This window comes from Symphalangus syndactylus, chromosome 21 (genome assembly GCF_028878055.3).
Source record: "Symphalangus syndactylus isolate Jambi chromosome 21, NHGRI_mSymSyn1-v2.1_pri, whole genome shotgun sequence".
NCBI classification, from domain to species: Eukaryota; Metazoa; Chordata; class Mammalia; order Primates; family Hylobatidae; genus Symphalangus; species Symphalangus syndactylus.
The window spans coordinates 33,806,272-33,815,587 of record NC_072443.2 but is presented as its reverse complement, the minus strand read 5'-3'; positions in this window follow the sequence as shown (position 1 = coordinate 33,815,587).

The following is a 9,316-nucleotide window of genomic DNA, read 5'->3' as shown; positions in this document are numbered from 1 at the left end:
CTGATTTAGTCTTGGGAGGGTGTATTTGTCGAGGAATTTATCCATTTCTTCTAGATTTTCTAGTTTATTTGCATAGAGGTGTTTGTAGTATTCTCTGATGGTAGATTGTATTTCTGTGGGATCGGTGGTGATATCCCCTTTTTCATTTTTTATTGCATCTATTTGATTCTTCTCTCTTTTCTTATTAGTCTTGCTAGTGGTCTATCAATTTTGTTGATCTTCTCAAAAAACCAGCTCCTGGATTCAATAATTTTTTGAAGGGTTTTTTGTGTCTCTATTTCCTTCAGTTCTGCTCTGATTTTAGTTATTTCTAGCCTTCTGCTAGCTTTTGAATGTGTTTGCTCTTGCTTTTCTAGTTCTTTTAATTGTGATGTTAGGGTGTCAATTTTGGATCTTTCCTGCTTTCTCTTGTGGGCATTTAGTGCTATAAATTTCCCTCTACACACTGCTTTGAATGTGTCCCAGAGATTCTGGTATGTTGTGTGTTTGTTCTCATTGGTTTCAAAGAACATCTTTATTTCTGCCTGCATTTCATTATGTACCCAATAGTCATTCAGGAGCAGGTTGTTCAGTTTCCATGTAGTTGAGCAGTTTTGAGTGAGTTTTTTAATCCTGAGTTCTAGTTTGATTGCACTGTGGTCTGAGATACAGTTTGTTATAATTTCTGTTCTTTTACATTTGCTGAGGAGAGCTTTACTTCCAACTATGTGGTCAATTTTGGAATAGGTGTGGTGTGGTGATGAAAAAAATGTATATTCTGTTGATTTGGGGTGGAGAGTTCTGTAGATGTCTATTAGGTCCACTTTGTTTAGAGCTGAGTTCAATTCCTGGATATCCTTGTTAACTTTCTGTCTCGATGATCTGTCTAATGTTGACAGTGGGGTGTTAAAATCTCCCATTATTATTGTGTGGGAGTTTAAGTCCCTTTGTAGGTCACTCAGGACTTGCTTTATGAATCTGGGTGCTCCTGTGTTGGGTGCATATATATTTAGGATAGTTAGCTCTTCTTGTTGAATTGATCCCTTTACCAGTATGTAATGGCCTTCTTTGTCTCTTTTGATCTTTGTTGGTTTAAAGTCTATTTTATCAGAGACTAGGATTGCAACCCCTGCCTTTTTTTGTTTTCCATTTGCTTGATAGAACTATCTAAATTTTTTATTATTAATTACACTCCATGTGTTAATAGCTAGGTATAGTTTCTTTTTTCTTAGTTTAAATTTTTATTTCATATTGCGGGGCTATATGTGCTGGTTTGTGACCTGTGAATATTGCATGATGGTGAGGTTTGAGATACAATTGATCCCATCACACAGGTAATGAACATAGTACCCAATAATTAGTATTCCAGACCTTACCCTTCTTCATTCTTCCCCCATCTAGTAGTCCCCAGTGTCTATTGTTGCCGCATTATGTCCACAGGTACACAATGTTTAGCTCCCAATTATGAGTGAGAACACATGGTATTTTCTTTTCTGTTCCCATGTTAATTTACTAGCGATAATGGCCTCCAGCTGTATCCATGTTGCTGCGAATAACATAATTTCGTTTCTTTTTATGGCTCCATAGTATTTCATGGTGTATATATACCACCTTTTCTTTATCCAGTCCACCATTCATGAGCATCTAGGTTGATTCCATGTCTTTGCTGTTATTTTCTTTTGAATATATACATGGTGATGAGATTGCTGGGTCAAATCGTAGCTCTGTTTTAAGTTTTTGAGAAATCTCAAGGCTGCTTTTCACAGTGGCTGAACTAATTTACTTTCCAGCAAACAGTGCATAAGTGCTTCCTTTTCTCCACAGCCTTGCCAGCATCTGTTGTTTCTTGCCTTTTAATAATAGCCATTCTGACTGGAGTAAGATGGTATCTCATTGTGGTTTTGATTTGCATTTCTGTGATGATTAGTGATGTGGAGCATTTTTTCATATGTTTGTTGGCCACTTGTATGTCTTCATTTGAGTAGTATCTGTTCATGTCTTTTGCTCACTTTTTTATGGGGTTGTTTTTTGTTTGTTGAATTGTTCAAGTTCCTTATAGATTCTGGATATTAGATGTTTGTTGGATGCACAGTTTGTAAATATTTCCGCCATTCTGTAAGTTGTCCATTTACTCTGTTGATAGTTTCTCTTGCTGTGCAGAATCTCTTTAGCTTAATTTGGTCTCATTTGTCAATTTTTGTTTTTGTTGCAATTGCTTTTGAAGGCTTGGCCATAAATTCTTTCCTAAGGCCAATATCCAGAGTGGTTTTCTTCTAGAATTCTTATACTTTGAGGTATTATATTTAATCCATTTTGAGTTAATTTTTGTACATGGTGAAATGAAGGGGTCTTCTTCTGCATATGGCTAGCCAGCTATCCCAGTTCCACTTATTTAATAGGGAGTCCTTTCCACATTGCTTATTTTTGTCAACTTTGTTGAAGATCACAGAGGGTTATAGAGATGCAGCTTTATCTCTGGATTCTGGATTCTGTGTTCCAGTTTTTGTACCAATACCATGCTGTTTGGGTTACCATAGCCTTATAGCATAGTTTGAAGTCAGGTAATGTGACAGACACCTCCAACTTTGTCCTTTTTGCTTTAGATTGTCCTGGCTATTTGATCTTTTTTGGTTTCATATAAATTTTAGAACAGTTTTTTCCTAATCCTATGAAGAATAACATCGGTAGTTCGATAAGAATAATGTTGAATCTTGGATTGCTTTGGACATATGATCATTTGATGATATTGATTCTTCCAATCCTATGAGCATATAAGGTTTTTACATTTGTTTGTGTCATCTATTATTTCTGTTAGCAGTGTTTTGTAGTTCTCCCTGCAGAGATCTTCTGTCTCCTTGATTAGATCTCCTAGATATTTTTTTTCTTTTTTGGTGTGACTATTGTAAATGGGATTGTGCTCTTGATTTAACTCTCAGCTTGAGTGTTATTGGTACATAACTGTTGAAGCTGTTTCTCACTTTTGCGAGCATTTGGCAGAGTGTTTAGGGTTTTCTAGTTATAGCTTTACATTGTCCATGAAGAGAAATAGTTTGATTTCTTTTCCAATTTGGATGCCTTTTATTTATTTCTGTTGCCTGTTTGTTCTGGCTCAGACTTCCAATACTACATTGAATAGGAGTGGTGAAAGTGGGCATCCTTTTCTCGTACCAGTTCTCAAGGAGAATGCTTCTAGGTTTTTCCCATTCCATATGAGATTGGCTGTGGGTTTGTCATAGGTGGCTCCTATTATTTTGAGGTATGTTCCTTCACTGCCTAGTTTCTTGAGTGTTTTTATCATGAAGGAATATTGGATTTTATCAAAAGCTTTTTCCACATGTATTGGGATAAGAGTATTGTTTTTGTCTTTAATTCTGCTGATGTGGTGAATCACATTTGTTGATTTGTGTATGTTGAACCAACCCTGCATCCCAGAAATGAAGCCTATTTGATCATGATAAATTAACTTTTTGATATGCTGTTGAATTCAGTTCATTAGTATTTTGTTGAGGATTTTTATATCCCTGTTGATCAGGAATATTGGCCTGTAGTTTTCTTTTTTCATTTTATCTTTGCCAGGTTTTGGTATCAGGATGATGCTAGCTTTGTAGAATAAGTTAGGGAGGAGTCCCTCCTCCTAGATTTTTTTTGAATAGTTTTTGTAGAATTAGTGCCAGCTCTTCTTTGTGCATCTAGTATGATTTGGCTCTGAATCCATCTGGTCCTGGGCTTTTTTTTTTTGTTTTTGGTCGGTAGGTTTTTTTATTACTGATTCAGTTTTGGAACTCAGTATTTATCTGTTAAGGGTTTCAGGTCTTCCTTATTGAACCTTGGGAAATGTGTTTCTAGGAATGTATCCATTTCCTCTAGATTTTCTAGTTTGTTTGCATAGAGGTATTCATAATGGTCTCTAATGGTCTTTTGTATTTCTGTGGGATCAGTTGTAAGTTCACCTTTGTTGTTTCTGATAGTGTTCATTTGGATCTTCTCTCTTTTTTTCTTTGCTAATCAAGCAAGCTGTCTATCAATTTTGTTTATCCTTTCAAAAAACAAACTTTTGTTTCATCGACTTTTTTTGTGTGGATTTTTGGATCTCATCTTCTGAATGCCGGGAGATCTGCCTGGACATGGAGCACAGAGGGCCCCGCTGTGCCACAATCTATGTCGAAGAAAGGTGGGGTGACTCAGGCTGCTGGTCCACAAAAAAAAGATCCTCCAAATGCCTGGATTTATGCCTGGGAGTGAAGTGGACCACGATCTCATGAGAGCAGGGAGGGGCACCTAGCAATGACGCATGCAAACCAGTTCCAGTTTGCCAAGCTGGCCCTGGCTGCAAGTCTTGTTGTCAGGAGAATAGCAAGCTCTCCTCCTACCCCAGGGAGAGCATAATTCCAGTGCTTACAATGAGACAGTTTGCACAGTTCCGGCTATGGAGGCCCCTACCCTATTGCAGAGCAGGTGCTCCAATCTCTGGCTTGAAACTAAATGCCTGCTTGGCCATGCTTCTGGGTCACCAAAAAATGACTAACTTTGTGCCCAGATTAAAAATAGCATGCTACCCTCAGTTCCAGGACTGGAAAATGTCTGCAGATTTTCCCAGTGTCTTCCTCTCACAAGTACTCTAAGCCTCCCCCCAAATTATCTCCAGGGCTTGAAAGAAACAAAGTGCTCTCACTTGGTCTGGGTTGCTTGGATCCCCTGTGGAAGGGTGAGTCACAGAGGCAGGCTCTCTTCCTCTCTTTCATACTGAGGCTTCACTCTCTTTCATCAGCTGAACACCATCACAGGGGCTGTTTGCCCACATTCTCCTCCCTGTGTCCTTCATGATTCCAATGGATTCCCATTTTCCTTCTTGAATTAAAGCTTGTAGAATTGATCTTTATGCCCTATCTTACTATTTCCTAGTGGCCTGGGTATGCTAAAAACCTCTAATCTGCCATTTTGGGGTGGAAAATATTTTCTTTTTTTAACATGAAAAATCACTTCATAGTGAGAAGCTAATGCAAGCTGGGAAAGTATATAATGTGGTCTTTAAAGAAGAATAAAATGAAAATAAGTGAAGGTCTTCTACTCAAGCAAGCATTGACATTGAGACATTGAATTGAGCAAAGTATTTATGGCATCAACTCTGGTCTTCAAATGAGTACACTATATAGTTATGAAGTATATTTCAGAAGAATTCATCAACATTTTACTTATTTTTTCCTTATAAAGGACAAATATTACCTTGTCTTATTTATGTTTATACTACTCATTCATTAAAAGAGATCTAGAAGGTAAAAAACCAAGTACCAAAGATTTTTAACCATGCTTTTTCATTTGCCATTAAGAACTTTTTATCATTCTACCCATCCAGGAAGCATTATTTTGCCTCATCTATATTTCATATGTTTTTAAACTTCCTTTACTTTTTTCAAAAGCCTTTCAATAAGCTCTGAAGAATTCTACCGTGAAACAATATTCCTCTTGTTTTCCTGGAATTGTATCACTTCTTTATAATTTCTATTTTATTGTTGGCTTTTATTGCTTCCTATGGTAAAAACCTGTGTGATCAATAGGAACTTCATGTAGCATATAAAATAAAATTTATAATTACAACAGAATATTTATCAAAGGAGCACATCAAATACCAATAGCAAGACAAACAGCCTTCTTGTTAAAGGTTAATTATCAGAGTTTCATTCAGAATGCCTACGGTAAAAAAAAAAAAGGTCAAGGAAGAGATTCAAAGACTTAGGAATTTGGTAGTAGTCACTAGGAAATGACTGTTGAGCAGGGAGAAGCCAAGATTCAGTACAACATGGGTTCCCAACTAGACCACCAATGGAATAATTATCCTCGGTCTTTTTTTCTTTCTATATTACAGTGATCTGCAATATCATCAAATAAATTCCCTACACACATCCAGTGGAGAAGGTGGTTTGCCTACACAATTCCTTAAATGGCACAGGATACTTTTCCCCAGCTCTTATTCAAGTCAAAGATCTGTTGAGTAAAGACCTACACAAAGTCAAAGGAAACATCTACTTATTCTCATTATCATAGGTTTTTTAGTCATAAATATATACAAATAATAAAGGGTCTCAAGAGAGTCAAAGGGTACCAACAGCATAAAGAAGGATATATAAAATAATGTAACCCAGTAAGAAAATTGGGGAACAAAACTTTTTGATCACTACGACTAATATTTTTTACAATTATTATCACAGTTGACAAAGAAAAAGAATAATCAGAAAACATGACAATCATTGTGACTTTTTACAAATATAAAGTAAGTGATAGAAAATAAATCTTGACTCAAAATCAAGTTAGTGGTTTTAAAATGAATGTAATATGATAAAGTTAAAACAGGCACACAGAAATTAAGAGAGAAAAATCATGAAGGAGCCAAAGAGTCTGAAATCTATCTAAAAATGTTTCCAAAAAGGAACGTAAAAGTGATGGAAGAGGGAACAATCAGAATACAACAGAATATTCCCCTAATTTTAAAAGTTTCAGAATAAAAACACCTGGAGAATTCATGAGTGGGGAAACACACCAACACCTAGATACAACATTGTGAATTGTAAGGATAAGAAAAAAATTCAAAAGCTTCTACAGACAAATAAAAGTTATCTACATGGAAGGAAGTATTCACAAAATACTTCTGGGCTAAATTAGTAAAAATCATATACTGAGAAATATTTTCTTATAGGAAACAAGAGATTAAAGAATCTCTTTAAATATTGAGTGAAAAAATATTTGGAGTGTTACATACTATACCCTGCCAAACTATCAAGAAAATGTGAGAAAAAGTATAGAATCAGTTATAGATTCTAGTTTTCTAATGCCAGAATTCAGTGAATTTATCATCCATGAACCATATATAACCCAAAAGGCTTGCAGGAATCTGGACAGAAAATAAAAGAGAGTCTATTTAACATAAACATTTGGAAGAGTCTTTTTTAAAGTAATGAATTTTTAATGCCATAGCATCGTATTTTCCCCTTTATGGATCCATTCATATTATTGACTTTATAGAACAAAATATTTAGAAAACCATATTGTAGGCCGGGCGCAGTGGCTCACGCTTGTAATCCCAGCACTTTGGGAGGCCGAGGCGGCGGATCACGAGGTCAGGAGATCGAGACCATGGTGAAACCCCGTCTCTACTAAAGAAAATAAAAAAAAAATTAGCCGGGAGTGGTGGCGGGTGCCTGTAGTCCCAGCTACTCGGAGAGGCTGAGGCAGGAGAATGGCGTGAACCTGGGAGGCGGAGCTTGCAGCGAGCCGACATTGCGCCACTGCACTCCAGCCTGGGCGACAGAGCGAGACTCTGTCTCAAAAAAAAAAAAAAAAAAAAAAAGAAAACCATATTGTAAATGCTGCCTATTAGCATTTGATTATTTGGAATCAGTCTAGACATAGCACAGAAGACAATGTTTAAATAACAGAATGAAAATGCTAAGGTTTGGCAACATAAAAATGGTAATATAACTAACAAAAAGTGAGAGATGGAATAGAAAAGAATTGAAAGAAAAGTTGAATGTGCATAATTTCTTATTTTCTTAGTAGAGATTCATTAAGCATTGTATTAATTTGACAAATCAGTAAAGCATATAGCAAATAAGTACATTATTTGACATTTAATAGGCAATTAAAAGAAAAACAAAAAATTAATAGTGGTTTCCTTTGGATAGCGAGACTAGCTGGGGATGGATTTTAGAGAGGGAAGAAGTCAACTAGATTTGATATTTTGTTTAATTTACTAAATAGAATAACTTAACTGAAAAAAGAATTGATTTTATAATAAGTTTATTACAAAACATTGAAGTAAATATTATCTCTGAAATACTACAAATAGTTTAAAAATAAGTTTAATTTTGCTTAAGCATTACAGAAGTCATCACCTCAGAAATATCAGAAATACTTTAAGATTGTCAATGTGTTGAATGATAGTATTGAATGAACAAAACCATTTAAGACCAAACAGTCAAAACCACTATTAACATACTGAAAGTCTTGATGTCATGCATTCTATAAATACTCTTTTTTTATTGATAATATGATCTGGACAAGGTTGAGAGGATGGATACTTAGTAAAACCAGGAACTATGATCTTCAGCCAAACATAGAGTCTGAATAAGCTCAGGAATAGACAAAGCTCCCCATCCCATTAGCTTATTCTGAGATGCCAACTATGGTCTCTCCCTTTAGGCATAATGATTGAGTAGAATGTAAGATACCCTACACTTCTCTACTAACTTACTGAACGTCAATGTGGAGAAAAGAAACCAGGCCTCAACAGAAAATCAATGTCACAGTAGTTTTGATTGTGAGAAAAACCTTCCTGCTAGTCAATGTTAAATATATGAATGCTCTTGCCCTCATGGGAGGTGGTATTATTTAAAAAAAAAAAAAAAGAGAAATTTAAAGTGAGACAGCCTTGGGTTTCCATTCCAATTTCACTTTGTGAACTGAGATATCTTAATTAAGGAAATCGTTCAAGTTAACACTGCTCTTGGCTTCAGTTTCTTCATTGGTAAATTCAGATATCAATAGCAATGGCTCCCAGTGTTATGAGTTGTAAATAAATATGCTATCATCTAGGATCAAACATAATTTTTTGTATGGTTTAAAATGAGTAAATTTTTAAAATCATTAATGTGAACATTTATGTTGTCATTCCTAATACAATTTAAGGTGTGACAAGTAGTAGCAATCTCCTTTTTGAGGAAATACTTAAAATACTAAACGCATATTTTAACCTGTAGTTCCATTCATATGAAATGGAGATTTATGAAAAATTAATCATCATCATAGGTCAAATTTTAGAGAATCACATTTAAAGCTCAAAAAAGCACCAAGCATCCTTTGTCATCTAGGCTCTCTTAAATCAGTGAAAAAATGCCTATTAGGTGGCAAGAGATCGTGGTTTTTGTGTTTTACAGTTTTAATGGGTTGCTACTGGAGACTCTATCAGATTGCCTCTTCCACCAGAGTGATGTAAAGGACCAAAGACTGTTAAATTCCATACCTCATTTTTTAGATATTAAAGATCTTACAATTAAGAGGTCATTTGTCAAGCATACAAATTAAAGGAGGTAGTTTTCTAAAGAAAAAGCCAGACTGTAGAAATGCCCTAGATGCATTAAAAGATGTGCTACCCAAACCAAAATAGAATAATTATTATTTCCTATATTCCTTTTATTGTTATAATTCAATTCCCTTTCAGACCACATACATCAACCACTGTGCACATTCATTCCACTAATAATTTGGCTCCAGAAAAATGACCACACTTGAAGGGAAAATATGATTCTGCATTTCCTCCATAAAAAACTGGGCTATTTATCATAAA